This window comes from Pongo abelii, chromosome 3 (genome assembly GCF_028885655.2).
Source record: "Pongo abelii isolate AG06213 chromosome 3, NHGRI_mPonAbe1-v2.0_pri, whole genome shotgun sequence".
Lineage (NCBI taxonomy): Eukaryota > Metazoa > Chordata > Mammalia > Primates > Hominidae > Pongo > Pongo abelii.
In genome coordinates, this window is record NC_071988.2 from 55797475 (window position 1) to 55812900 (window position 15426).

At 32.7% G+C, this 15426-nt stretch overlaps 1 protein-coding gene and 1 long non-coding RNA gene across 50 annotated transcripts in view; one reads left to right on the forward strand and one right to left on the reverse strand.

The window, feature by feature from the left end:
- Window positions 1–13897, forward strand: part of LOC134761272 (uncharacterized) — a 39028-nt gene extending 25131 nt beyond the window's left edge. Inside the window, exons 2-3 of the long non-coding RNA XR_010139685.1 lie at window positions 11268–11488; window positions 13088–13897. This is a non-coding gene — a long non-coding RNA (uncharacterized LOC134761272). The remainder of the gene's footprint in view (window positions 1–11267; window positions 11489–13087) is intronic.
- Window positions 1–15426, reverse strand: part of ADGRL3 (adhesion G protein-coupled receptor L3) — an 858853-nt gene that overhangs the window by 598307 nt on the left and 245120 nt on the right. The window lies entirely within an intron of this gene.

Below are 15426 nucleotides of genomic sequence, written 5' to 3' on the forward strand. Positions count from 1 at the left end.
AGGTAGAAAGTATATTTTTTTCTTTTGGTAAAATACAATATAAATTCATTTTGATTATTAATAGAATGAGGACCAATATGACTTTGCGATTGTATCTCAATTATATTTAGACATAATTCTGTGTACTGTGTTGGAGTTGAGTAACTCAGAGCTGAGTAACTAGAATGAAGCAATTTCTAAGAACTATACGAACTATTTTTAAACCTTCTCACAAATATTTCATGAAAGCCTACCTATCTTCCTTTGGACATGCTATACTAACTTTAGTATGGCAAAATATTTAATAATAAATGAAATGGTATTTAAAGTTTTGGCATATTCTTGTATTTTTATACTTTCATATGTCTACGCTTATAAAATAAATGTACCTAAAGATATTTTAATTGATATACAATATACTTTAAACTGTTGCATTAACTAGGCTTTTTCATCAACTATATGGGTCTTCTGAAATAGTCACAATATTTTAAATTCACTTAAATTTATTTTCCCAATGTACTCTGACATCAGGATCCCGTGGTTGAGCAGCGGGACCCCATTCTTGAGCAAAACAATTTATCATGGACATTTCTGAAGGAGACCCCAAAGTTTTTTGGTTCAGTTTGAGATTCAGAAGGTAGGGATGTAAGAGAAACGGTTATAATGTTCTGCTGACTAATGTGCCTGTTGAATTGCCAGAAGCATTCAAGCAATATGCCATAAATACAACCCATTGACTGAGAAGAGGCAGTAAAGTGAAAATGAATTTATGTGCTTCGTCCTTAACTAATTTTCTGGGGAACAGATAATTAACAAATACTCTGCATAAAATATGAAGCAATTTCAAATCAAATGGTCAAAACTGAAGAATATCTTCCATATCAGTTATATGCAATTCATGTTCCTGATCCTAACATTAAAATGGGTATTATGTCATATAGACTATGTAGAAATTGCCATATTAGTTATGTATTATTCTTTAATAATAGAAACATACTTTAAATACTCTGATTTTTGAACTTTAATTAAAAAATTTTCTAAAAGTCTGAATTAAATGCAAGAGATTTCTGGAGTAAATTAATACTTCAAAATATCATATACAGAAACAATACAGACCAAAAGTTAAATTTTAGAAATGAAAAAATCCTGGTCAATTGAGTGAGCCTGATTTAGCGTGTCCCAGCTAACAACTCTGCACATTTACATTCTTAAGACAGACATTAATGACTCTTGAGTTTCACCCTTTTGCCATATGCCTATATACCCCTTTATTCTAACATGCCAAACTTTTAAAAACTATAGTCAGTTCTACTATAACACTTGTTTTGAAAATGTAAATTTGTTCCAAAGCAACTGATGTGTTAGGGAATTATATAAGGATAACGCTACTTTTCCATTTGCTATGTGAGCTTTTATGGGCAAGAAACACTAAGTCATGGATCTACAAACTATGCAAACCTGGTAGGTGGCCTGTTTTTGTAAATAAAGCTTTATTGGAAGACAACCAAACCATTTCTTATTTTTATTAATTGCCTTTGGCTGCTTTCATGTGTTAAGTAGATCTGAGTAGTTGTAATAGAGATATTCTCTGGCCCTTTAGGGGAGTGTCTGTTGAGCCCTGCAGTAAGTGTTCAAAGAAATCTGAACCCTACTGAACCAAGTTGCAGAAAAATACACAAAATGCACAAACACATCTTCAAATATCTACCAGCTACTTCCATTCACTGCGTATGTTGTGATCCATGCCCATCCACATCTGGTGTTACAACTTTTGTTTAATTTCAGATAACCCTCATACTCACCCCATCCTCATAATAACTCACAAGCTGACACCCACTTCCACAGCAAACTTCAGGTGTTTTTCAAGGTAAAGTACCGTATTTATTATCTTCCTATATTTTTTCTTTTCAATGTATCACTGATAAAATTTTAGAGTGTTGTGCTCTTAAAGTAGGATTGCCACATTTAGCATGTAAAAAAAAAAAAAAAAAAAAAAACTAAGGTGATATGGTTTGGCTCTATGTCCCCACCCAAACCTCATGTCCAGTTCTAATTCTCAAAGTTGGGGGAGGGAGGTGGTGGTAGGTGACTGGATCATGAGGGCGGATTTCCCCCTTGCTCTTCTTATGATAGTGAGTGAGTTTTCAAGAGATCTGGTTGTTAAAAGTCTATAGCACTTCCCCCTTCACTTTGTCTCTGCTGCTTTGCCATGTGAAGATGTGCTTGCTTCCCCTTCGCCTTCTGCCATGATTGTAAGTTTCCTGAGACCTGCTAGCCATGCTTCCTGTACAGCCTGTGGAACTGTGAGTCAATTAAACTCCTTTTCTCCCTAAATTACCCAGGCTCAGGTAGTTCTTTATAGCTATGTGAGAACAGACAAATATAGAAAGCTATTCCGTGAAATTTGAACTTCAGATGAACAACAAACGCATTTTAGTGTAACTATGTCTGACTATTGCAGGTCATTACACACACCCCTTGCTCCTCCCCTTTAACCATATCTAGAAACTAGGAAAATTAAGAGGGGCCACGTCTGATCCTTTTGTTACTTTCTATATTCACTTTACTTTTAACCTATTTCACCTTTAGAAGACTGTTAGATCTGTAACTGGTCTTTTATTTTTCTAGCAGAGACCTTGGAGGTGGAAAAAAGCAAACATCTGAGCACTGGGCTGTTGAAGCAGTTCTGACTAGGCCCAAACGTGACTAATCTTTAATCTCTTTGATGCAGGGATTGTGCTATTTAGCTTTGGTTCTCTTCCTTTGGCCAAGAATCAGGTACTGTATATCCATTACACACACGGAACAATAGCCACTTATCCTGAGTAACACCGTAATGCCTGGCTAGGCTGATTGCCCAATGTACTTGGCCAAGCTTAAAGTAAAACTATCAATATAACTTTTCATAAATCTTCTCTTTCTGTAGTTTTTTTATTTGCCTAAAATACTCAGCTGTATTACGACCTCTGTTAACTGACACTTAGATAATTTATTAAGGGACAGTAGCACAATCAAGTCATCATATCTTTAGTTTATTATGTTTTAGTACATATTTTTCTGCTGATTCATGTGAACAAGATGAAACCAAGCCCAACGTATCCAGAAGATCACTACCCAGTCTCTCCTATTCTGGAGCTATTGTCTCCAATCTAATATTTTCCTTCTCCTTTACCAGCCCCTTTTTCTCAAACTCTGACTTCTTACCTGCCAGAATAAGAAAGTAATGAGAAAAGCCCCCTCACCTAAAGTTCTGCTATGACTCGAGTTGTTATCTTTCCCAAGAGCATATGTATTTTAATAAAAGACAAGATTTGATCTTAATGTAGATTTCATGCAAGAGCGAAGTAAGAGATTAGTGGATGCAGAAGCTTTCTGGCTCCCCTGAAATCTCAATACATAGGCTGTAACTTACTCTAATTCTAAATTCAGCCCAAATAGGAAACACTGGGGTTATTGTTTTTTCTTGTCTCCATTTATGCATTCAGTGGAGATTACCAGGTTTGCAAAAGGGCTATTAAAATGAAAGGTCAGGTTTAAATTTTATAACAAGATGCTATTTAATTACATGTATAAATATTACATTTTTATTTTATCTCTTGTACAGTTAATAAAAAGTGCTTAAGATGTTTCAGTGCTTTTGTTTGAATTTTGTAATTAACTATTTTAAGTAATTAGGAAAAGGCAGTCTTTCTGGGTAGATGAATTAAAAAAAATAAGAATGCATTTCTGAGCTGACACATTCCAGCTAAGAAGCATGAGACTGAAACTGGCTGTAATCTTGGAGTAAGTCATTGATCCAGCCTGGGTCTTATTTGTTACACAACAGTGTTTCTATAGATCCTTTCAATATGGTGGCTAATAAGGTTGCTTTTGTGTCCCTAATATTTAATGTGATGAGTTTATAAATATAATTCATATACAATAGAACATGAGCAGATAAACTAAAATTCACTTTTGTCTGTGGCATAAAATTTATACATTTTGTTAGTAAATACACATTGTTTTTGAGAAATAACTATTTTTCTTTAAGATATATTTTTGGTGTATAAGATTATTTGTTTATATGAATATTTCTATATTTATTTATTGATACAAAATAATTGTATATATTTAGAGAGTACATATGTTATTTTGCTATATGCATACAATGTGTAATAATCAAATCAGAGTATTTAGGACATCCATCACCTCAAACACTTATTATTTCTTTGTATTGAGAACATTTCAAATCTCGTCTTTTAGCTATATTGATATATACAATATACTATAAAGCTAATTAAAGTCACCTCACTGTGCTATCAAACACTAGAATTTATTACGTCTATCTAACTAACTGTTTGTTGGTACTAATTGGTATGGTTTGCTGTGTCCCCACCCAAATCTCATATTGATTTGTAGCTCTCGTAATTCCCACGTGTTGTGGGAGGGACCCAGCGGGAGATAATTCAATCATGTAGGCCGTTTCCAATACTGTTCTTGTGGTAGTGAATAAGTCTCACGAGATGTGATGGTTTTGTGTTTTTGTTTTTGTTTTTTGACATAGTCTCACTCTGTCACCCAGGCTGGAGTGCACTGGTGCAATCTCCACTCACTGCAACCTCTGCCTCCCAGGCTCAAGCAATTCTCCTGCCTCAGCCTCCCGAGTAGCTGGGATTACAGGTGCCTGCCACCGCGCCTGGCTAATTTTTGTATTTTTAGTAGAGACGGGGTTTCACCATGCTGGCCAGGCTGGTCTTGAACTCCTGACCTCAGGTGATCTGCCCACCTCGGCCTACCAAAGTGCTGGGATTACGTGCATGAGCCACCGCGCCTAGCCGATCTGATGGTTTTATAAAGGGTTTCCCTTTTTGCTTGGCTTCTCTCTTGCCTGCTGCCATGAAAGATATGCCTTTCTCCTCCTTTGCCTTCCACCATGATTGTGAGGCCTCCCCAGCCATGTGGAACTGTGAGTATATTAAACCCCTTTTTCTTTATATATTACCCAGTCTCAGGTACGTCTTTATTAGCAGCATGGGAACTGACTAATACACTCATTAATCAACCTCTCTTCATCCCCCTCCCACCCTTCCCTGTCTCTGTTAATTATCATTCTACTCTCTACCTCCATGAAATCAACCTTTCCACATGTCAGTGAAAATGTGATATTTGTCTTTGTGTGCTTGGCTTATTTCACTTAATATAATAAACTCCAGTTCCATCTATGTTGCTGCAAATGACAGAATTTCATTCCTTTTTATGGCTGAATAGTATTCCACTGTATATACATTGGGGAAAGGACACCCTCTTCAATAAGTGGTTCTGGGAAAACTGGATATCCATATGCAGAATAATGAAATGAGACCCCTATCTCTCACCATATACAAAAATCAGCTCTGAAGACTTAAATGTAAGATCCAAAACTATAAAATTACTAGACGAAAACATAGGGGAAATGCTTCAGGATGTTGTTCTAGGCAAAGATTTTATGGCTAAGACTTCAAAAATGCAGGCAACAAAAACAAAAACAGACAAAAGAGATCGCATTAAACTAAAAAGTTCTGTACAGCAAAGGAAGCAATCAACAAAATGAAGAGACAACCTGTAGAATGGGAGAAAATATTTGCAAATTACTCATCCAACAAGGAACTAATATCCAAATATACAAGGAACTTGACAGCAAAAAACCCAAATAATCCATTTAAAACATGGGCAACGGATCTGAATAGGCAAAGACAGCATACAAATGACCAACAGATACATTACAAAAATGATCCAGAAGTTTTGCACAGTTGCACTACAAGAAGAAAAAAATGCTCAATATCACTAATATTTAGAGAAATGCAAAAAAAAACCACAGTGAGATACCATCTCATTCCAATTACAATGACTTTATCAAAAAGACAAAAAAAAAAATTCTGGCAAGGAAGTGGAGGAAAGGAAACTCATACTGTTAGTGGAAACGTAAATTAGTACAGTCATTATAGAAAACAGTATGGAGGTTTCTCAAAATACTAAAAATAGAATCACCATATGATCCAGCAATCCAACTGCTGAGGATTTATTCACAGGAAAGGAAATTAATAATATATCAAAGATACCTCCTTACCAATGTTTACTGCAGCACTATTAATACTCAAGATATGAAATCAACCTAAGAGTCCATTACCAGATGAATGACTAAAGAAAATGTGGAAGATATAGTAAATGCACATTTATTAATATCTTACATACAAGATTCTGTATCTTATTTTCCTCCATAGCATTTTTCATTAAATGTCCTATTATTTTATTTCTAATGTATTTTTTTTATTGTTTGTCCCTCTAGCCAGAAAATACACATTCCAGGAGGACAAAGACTTTTATTTATTTTTTACTAATATTTATAAACCAAAGACCAAAAATGTACCGAATAAGATATCATGAAATATTTGTCAATTAAATAGCAAATGAATGGAATACAAGAATAATTTACAACGCAACTTCTATACAATTTTTTTGACCATATATTTTGAAAACTTAAGTACACATTTAAAAAAAATTCTCTATATATTATGTAATAGAATGTGAAGAAAATAATCTTTTCCTTAAATGTTGGGGTTCTGTTTAATATTCAACAGAACTCTTAAGAAAATAATTACTCTCCATTTGTCACAAAACATTAACATATTTTTGAATAAGCATTCATTGATTACATTTTAAATGTGTTAAATGCTTTATAGAAAAATGTGGTAAATAGGAGTTAGAAAAATATATGGAACTGAAAATTTGAGATCCTAGTATCATGCAGACTACATCAAAATTTAAATATTTTAAAATAAATTATCTAGAGAACATCTAGAAAAACAGGGTTCCAAAAATAAATAAATGCCTAATAACCTAAAATGTATTTCCTATATAATTTTAAATTAATTTTCTTCACAAATATTAGCTACCTAAACAATCTGTGTTGATTAATTTGATAAGGTAAATTTAGTTTCTTGGCAAGAAAGCATTATATTTTTGTTATTTAAAAGTTACAATAAGTTGACATCTGGGAGTCAAATTTCAGAAATTTGCCTATTTCTGTTGCTATTATTTTCTGAAATTGTTGCTCCTATGACAAATCATGGGAACCAAGAATATTATTGGCCTATCTAATAGTAAATTTCTAAACCATATATATAATTAGTATATTTTTAGTACAACACTAGAGATGTTATTTCTGGTCCTAAAATTAATAATATATTAATCTGTCTCATCAAATAATTATTAATAAAAACTATTGTTTTTTATAAATCTCTTTAAAAAACAAGCATCAAAGTAATAACCCATTTAGCTGAGATTTAAAAATATTAAAAATATAAATTATAGGTGAAATAAATAAGTTTTTCATTTTTTATATTATAACAAAGTTAAATAATAATATTTACATTTATGGACATATAAAATGATTTATTCCTACTTCCTAAGAAATAAGTACAAATTAAATAACAGTGGAACAAAATCATTAGGCAAAATACCTTACATATTAAAACAAGGAAAGAACACTTTTATATACAATCTATTTTTAGGTAGTTACTATCTGCAAACATACTAACTCCAAAAAGTGTCCTGGTATCTTTGAAGCAAAAAGGCATTTCACAATACCTAAATATCTCCAAAAAGACTGAATTATAGATTTGGAAGAAACTTTAAAAATCAATGGTTGTTTATTCACTTTTCAAGATTAGGAACCCCAGGCCAAACGGCTGCAACTATCTATCTATCTATCTATCTATCTGTGATTTTATACAAAAACACAAGGCCTTCAGGAATAACTGATCAAAAAAATTCAATTGTACCCAATCTAATCACTTTACATGTCAGTAAAATAAGAGTTGTTAAATAATTTTCCTAAAGCTCAAGCACATAGTAGCAAACTTTAAAACAGAAAGCATGAATCCTAACTGCTGGTTCAGGTCTCATCGTAGAATAATATACTGAATTTGATCAGACAGAAAGAACAAGAAACAAGTCAGGAGGGATTAAAACTGTAAATTAAAGGCCAATTAATTTGATTAAATTTTCATTATTTAACAATATGTAATTTGCATTTTAACAGAGGTTTTCAAAGCAAGCTGCTGCAGAACATAACTGTTACATGATTTAAGCTAAGAGTTCTGGTACTAAAATTGCATTCACAGGAAAGAATAAGCTAATAGAAATATCTTAATTTTAAATTTCTCTCCATTTTTTCTTAATGTATGAAAAGGTAAGTGATTTAATAAAAATAACATTGCATTAATTTTTGTTTAATAATCAATTATTTATAATCTTGTAAGTTAAACATTATGACTACCAGATGCCAGCCCCTAAATATTTGAGAATGACTACAATACAACTTTGTGAAATAAGTTTTTAAACTACTAAATAACTCTATTTTACATGTTAAAAAATTACTAAGTTGGGGAATTATAAATTTTCAAATCATGTTTTAATAAAGGGAGATTGATTTTTAAAAAAAATAATGGAAATAGTCACTGAATCCCATTCTGAAAAAAATTTAAAGGCAAGAATAGTACCTCATGATAAATTAATTTAAAAAGAACACACACACTGAACACGTATTATTGTCCATACCTTAGAAAAACTATCATAAGTATACATTTTTTAAAAGACGAAAAAGAATTACATGAAAACATGTATAAAAAGATATTTATTGGTAGAAAAACAGCCTACTCCTACAAAAGTGAGGCAGTACCAGTATCAAACCTCAAAAAGAAATTTAGAAGAAAAATTGATGTATACAACTCCCTAATTTTCACCATATCATAATACATTTATGACTGAATTTTAACTGACAAATGAAAAGTGTTTTCCATTTTCTCATTATGACTTCTTACGTATATTTCAAGACCCACCTCAAAATACAGCATTTAAAAACTCTCAGTTTCCTGTTCTAGAATAAAAAATGGCCGCCCATGGTTTTATCTGAGCCACATATCATTTTGTACTTACTTCTTCTCCAAACTTTTTATCTGCTTCTGCTACACAGGAAAAACAGACAATAAGTATGGGATAAAGCCCGGTTAAATAAGTAAGTCACTGAGCACCTTTAGTGTCATTCACACATATATATATATCCTTCAAATACCTGGTTTGTTTTACTTTAACTATATGTGAAACTAGTGGACAATTTGGGAGAGGTCAAGAGAATGGAACAGATATGATCACTACTACTTATGAAAATTATTTTATGAATAGCCAAGCATATATATCCTCTTTTTTATTGATCAAAGATGCTTTACATCTCATTTTGAAGTAATAGGCTTCATAATTTCACACAGCTCAATAGCGTAAAAAGAATGTATTTCTTAAAATAATGTAGGGTCGGCCAGGCATGTTGGCTCACATTTGTAATCCAAGCACTTTGGGAGATCAAGGCAGGTGGATAACCTCATGCTGGGAGTTCCAGACCAGCCTGGGCAATGTGGAGAAACCCCCTCTCTACTAAAAATACAAAAATTAGCCGGGCATAGTGGCAGGTGCTTGTAATCCCAGCTACTCGGGAGGCTGAGGTGGGAGAATCGCTTGAACCCAGGAGGCGGATGTTGTAGTGAACGGAGATCAAACTACTACATGCCAGCCTGGGAGACAGAGTGAGACTCTGTCTCCAAATAAATAAATAAATAAATAAATAAATAAATAAATAAAATAATGTAGGATTATTCTCTGAGAACATTTATTCTTACTTTAGAATCAAGTGAAGAATAGAATACAATAGCTGAGAAGTTGCAGATTATTAATATAATAATACTATTTATTACACCTATAAATATTTATTTAATTATCTACTTCCCACTATCAGAATATAGAATGAAATAGAATAGCAGAGTTCAGTAGTTGCCGACTATAAATATAATAATACTACATATTATACTCATGAGTATTTAATTGCCTACTTCTTCCCAGCAGAATACAAATTCCACAAGTCAGTGCTGTCTGTTTTGTTCTCGCCCACAATCTCAGGGCCTAGACGGCTAATTCTCAGGAAACTTCTTGAATAAATAAATGAATTATTTAAAAACTTGTGGTCTCAGAATCCAGTCTCAGACATGGCTAAGTGCTCATCATATATTTACTTTTTCTTGTTGCAAGTGTCCTCAACTATAACCTTTGTCATAGAAAAAACATTTTCAACTTTGAAAATATTCCAAAGTTATCATTAATTCTCCTTTTTCATTTTTAGTCATACTGCTTTGATGCTATTCCCACTGATTTGTCCACTCCCCCAACCTTCATGTGATCTTCTATCAGCTTCAAGAGTCATGCTTAGCTGAGAAATCACTAAACTCTTTGAAGTGTTCCAAATCTAGAAAATATCTTTTCCTACTCCAACCCACCCTCACTATTTTTGACTGATTAGATCTAGGTACAAAAAAGGGAAACCCAACTAAGAACTTAGTTCAAGAGTATAAAATCATTTGGGTTTCTTTTGTTTGTTGCTTTGTTCTAACTTACAAGGAAAACGTACTACTGGCCACATAATGAAATTTCTCGTCTTTAATCTGTTAACACCATTGTCACTGTGGAAGGATTTCCAATGTGAAAGTTGGATTTAGCATTCATGCCTTTCCAGTAAAGTGGGCTCTGAACAAAATCAATTTCAAAGACATACGCTACTCTCACCTGTAGATTAAGGAAAAAAAAAATCTATCTTCCATTCTGTTCAATCACATATTTGTATGAGTGTCTACTTTTTGTGATAAAACAGTATTCTTAATATGAGTCTTGCATAGACAAAAGTTAATATATAAAACACTATGTATGTATGCTTATATATCTCTATATATCATGTAATATTTATGTACATATCCACATACAAACAACAAGCTTACCACTTGTTCAGCCAAATTCATACAGACTATATGCAAAATAAGGTATTCTAAAACTCAGAAGAAGCTCACTGTTGTAATTTATGATTTATTCATGTTAACTATCCAAGGTTATAAATCAAGCTCTTCACACTTCAGTACACTGTAATAATACATCACACTTCTCACTAAAAAAGTCTTATTTGCATACATTCCCATTGTTTTGTTTTAAAAATAAATCTTAACTTTGAAGTAAATTTAAAATGCAAAGTATTTGTGTTCTAAGATATCTGAATATTATTCTAAATGAAAGGCAGAAATAAAAAGCCAAGCAAAGAAGTCAATAATCAAAATGAACCTATATTGCTTAATCTTTTTTTTTCAAGTAGCACAGATTGTTTTTAACCTCTTCTCCAAGACCACAAAATTAAGGTAAACCCTAGTCACAGGAGTTGTTTAATTAAAACCTTATGTTAGTGTTGCAGGAAAACTAGTTCCTGGGGAGGCAACCATGAGAGCTGAAGGTCTCCTTTGTGCCACGCACTGTGCTGAGCCCTTTATATGGAATCTAAAACAACAGAAATATGAATGCAGATACTAATCAAATCAATTTTGAAATACTGGCTAAATGGATTACCCAAACTAATTCAATTACAATGAACAACCAAACAATGACAGCAATTTGAAAGTAATTTAAGGTAAGATTATATATCAATTTATATATATAATATTAAAATTTGTGTTGTGGACAGGTACTTAGGCAACTCTTAGATAATATTGTTCCTAGTGCCACTACTTATTATAATGTTTCTAAAATTAATTAAGGAAGCTAGAACAAACTAGCAAGTCTCTCCGTCACAGTAGAGGTTAAACTTTGTCTTTTGTGTAAGAAATGGACAATTATAATTGTAGATTGATGGACAGTTGTGAATTCTAATCAATTTTCACTTATCTGCACAAGCTTGAGGTACTAGGTAGGAACCAACATGGATTTATAAAGTATAAATACTTCCAAACCAATTTAATTTGCTCCTGTGATAAACTTAGAGGCAATGTAGATAAGGGGAAAGCAATATATTTAATCTGTGGACTACAGTGATTGTTTTGATTTGAACCCATGCAGCATCCATAAAAAAAATAAAAATAAAAATTTTGAGACTAAAGAAGCCAATTCCCAGCTATCTACAGGAGGTGTGCCAGGTACACAATGCTCTGAGATAATGCATGTCAATCGTTACCCCTAGGAATCAATCCAAACGATGATAAATGTAAACATATTTGTGAACATTTTGAAAAGAATTGAGAATGTAATTATCAAGTCTCTTTCCTACATTATTGAGATTGTTTCTTAATGGAGTCTTTCCACCACTGTCTTCCTCTCCCAGATCACTTACATATTACTGTTAAATCTGTTATATATTTCTCACATGTTTCCAATTCTTAAATCCTTTAAAACTACATAATGCCTAAAAAATAATGTTCAATGTCCTTCAGACATTCAAAGTGTTTCACAATCAACCTTCAGGAATCAAAATGTTTCACAATTAACCTTCAGGAATCAAAATGTTTCACATTCAACCTGCAGGAACGAGCTAGTCCCTGCTCTTTCACCAATCCTTTACAATTACTCTATTATACTTCTGAACTACTGTGCCACCTATGGTTTCATCACTTAATTATAACTTAGTATATGATTTCTAATAATATTATCTATGCATGGATCTCTGTGCCACTGGAAAATTAACATGAAACCTAATATGAGTATTTCCTAACTAGTCTATACAATATTTTTTTAAAACTCAGAAAAATAATAATAAATCATTCATGAATTACCAAGCCATTTTACATGTTGACATTTTTGTTTCAGGCATTTTGTAAATTGAGGCTCATCTCACTTGGCTATTCTGTTATCTAAAGAAAGTAAATCATGAGAATTTATGTATCACAAATGCTCCAAATTTCATACCAGATTGCACACATATTATATTCATTATAGCCATGCCAACAATGTTAGTGAAAATGAGAAAAATAGAGGATTAGACTTATATTTTTATGCCTCAAAACTCTATTAATGCTTGACAAGATGCTGAGAATGATTTCAAACACTAAGCAAGGAATCTCTAAAAGTTTCTCACACATTACCACCAAAATTTCAACAAAGAACAACAGTTTGCCTTCCTGTTTCAGAAGTCAACAGAAACTGAGACAATATCTCCAAGATTTGGAATGTCATCATGAATGTGACTACCATTGTAGATCAAATTCCCCGATTCTGAGTTGGAGATGTTTTTTTGCAGCCAGGTTACTGCAGGAGGGTTACACCCAAGAAGAAAGGGAAGCAGAACTGGGCAGAAGGGAAGCAGAACTGGGCAGAAGGCAAGGATGAACTGTTACGAGTATAACAGAGGCCTCAGCCTGTTCCCCCCCAGAGGCTGCAAGATGACCTTCCAGAGCAGTCCCAGAATGAGGTAATGGAGAATGTCTTGGGACCCTATTATCGACCACTCATTGGAGGAAGACCTCCAGGGCAGAAGCATAACCTGGAGCGTATCATATCCTTGACTGAGGGACATCCATGCAGAGTTATTCAGCTGTCAGCCCAAGCAACCACACTCCATGCAACTGGGGAATCACTCTGAAAAAGGGTAATCTGAACAATGAATACAACATCTATCACAACCAGTTATTTGATTTATGTAGGTAGATGGCAATGGCTTTGAAAATAAAGTGATGCAAAATCAAAGTTCAGTACATAACAAATGTACTCTATTGTAGCAAAAGCCTTTTATCTGGTCTCTCTGTTGTCATATCTTCCTATTGCTTCTAGGAAACTGACCTTTATTCTTATTCCACTAAAATAAAAAATGATTAATGAGGACTGCCATACAGCTGAAGCAGTAACCAGAATATATCCAAACTAGGTTATGAAATGAAGTACCCCAGACGTATAAACATATGTATGCATACACAGAGGCAGGTCTGGAGGATTACAATTGGGCTTCTAGAATGAATAATGTAATCATCACTTAGTCAGGTGTCATTTTCTGCAGCTCTGTATCTTTTGGTGAGGAACTTTAACTCAAAGAATAAACCTCCATTTATACTAGAAAATACTGCTCATCTCTTTGCCTTGTATGTTGACTGCTCCGAAATTTTGTGTAATGTATTAATAAGTAAACTATTTATCTTGGTGATATCTGAGGTAGCATACTTATCAATCTGAACATTGTTCAATCTATTAGCATTCAACACAGTGGTTGGTTGTACAGCCTTGGTGATTTTTTTATTACACATAAGCTTATAAATCCTTCCTCATTCAGAGATAAGTCATATTTTGCCCTTTTTTCATTAAAATGTTATATATGTTACTCTTAGGTCTCTAAACCATCTGTAATTTATCAGTTATGTGGTATAAATGAGGGTTAATGGATTTTTATAGGAATGTCTGACAAATTATCACAGTAACAATTCTTACATAGTCCAAACTCTTGTCTATATATTTGAGTCATCCATTTTATCACATAATCAGGGATTTTAAAAAATGGGGTCAATTTCTTTGTTACCTATTTATTTTAATGCTCTAACTATTTTTGTACCAAGTTTTCTATTTTAAAAATACAATTAGATAATGAATGCAATGATCAGCAAACAGTAAGTGCTCACAAAATGGTTACTAACTTTCCTTCATCTGGTTACACTTTCAGATTAAATTTAGAATAATCTAATACTATTGTAATTGTGTAACTCATAAGAATTTATATATTAGTTAATAATCAAAATCTTTTTTATATTCACTCTTCTCTGGGAAGCAGTTATGACTCTTCATTTGATAAAGTCTTGTCTTCGATATTTTTTCAAATTTTTTAGAATATTTTTCATGTGGTTATCAAATATAACTTATGGCTGTTCATAGATGTTCAAAATGTTTAAGGCTATTGTACATGGAAATTCTAACAACAAAATTTCAAGCTGCTTTTGCCTGTTTATAAGAAAGCTATGATTTTTGGGATCTCTGTTTTTCATTAGTCCATGTTATTACACATATATTTCAATAATAAGCAATTGCATTTAAAATAATCTAAGAGAAACAAAAGCAGACAGAACAAATAAAAATGAATTACTAACCTGATAGTCTTAAAGCAAACTATATCAATATTTATATTAAGTGGAAAAGAACTCAATATGCCAATTAACAGGCAAAGATTGCAGGCCTGGAAAAAATGTAAGACTAAACTATACAGTACTTATAATGTGTTGTAAGATTTTGATTTTAAATCACAAATGGGTGAATGTATGACAAGTGACCCAAGAATTCATTCTTTAAAAGAAAATCATTGCATTATTAGGACCTTCACCATAATCAATTAGCAATTTATAATAGTACATATTCTACTAGGTATTTTGGTCTTATAATTTCAGGGATTTTTAAAACTATAGTGAAATTAACAGTTTTCTTTAATGTAGAGGCTGATTAAACAATTAAAGGAAGTTAAAAAATAATTTTCTAAAATTACTTTATAGCCTATTAAAAACATAAATGTAGTCTCTTCAGAGCCACCTTTGGTTGAGTGACTGTATACCACACTGTCCCTGAGCAAGCCTGCAGACAAATCCATTTGGGTTTTAAGCCCTTACT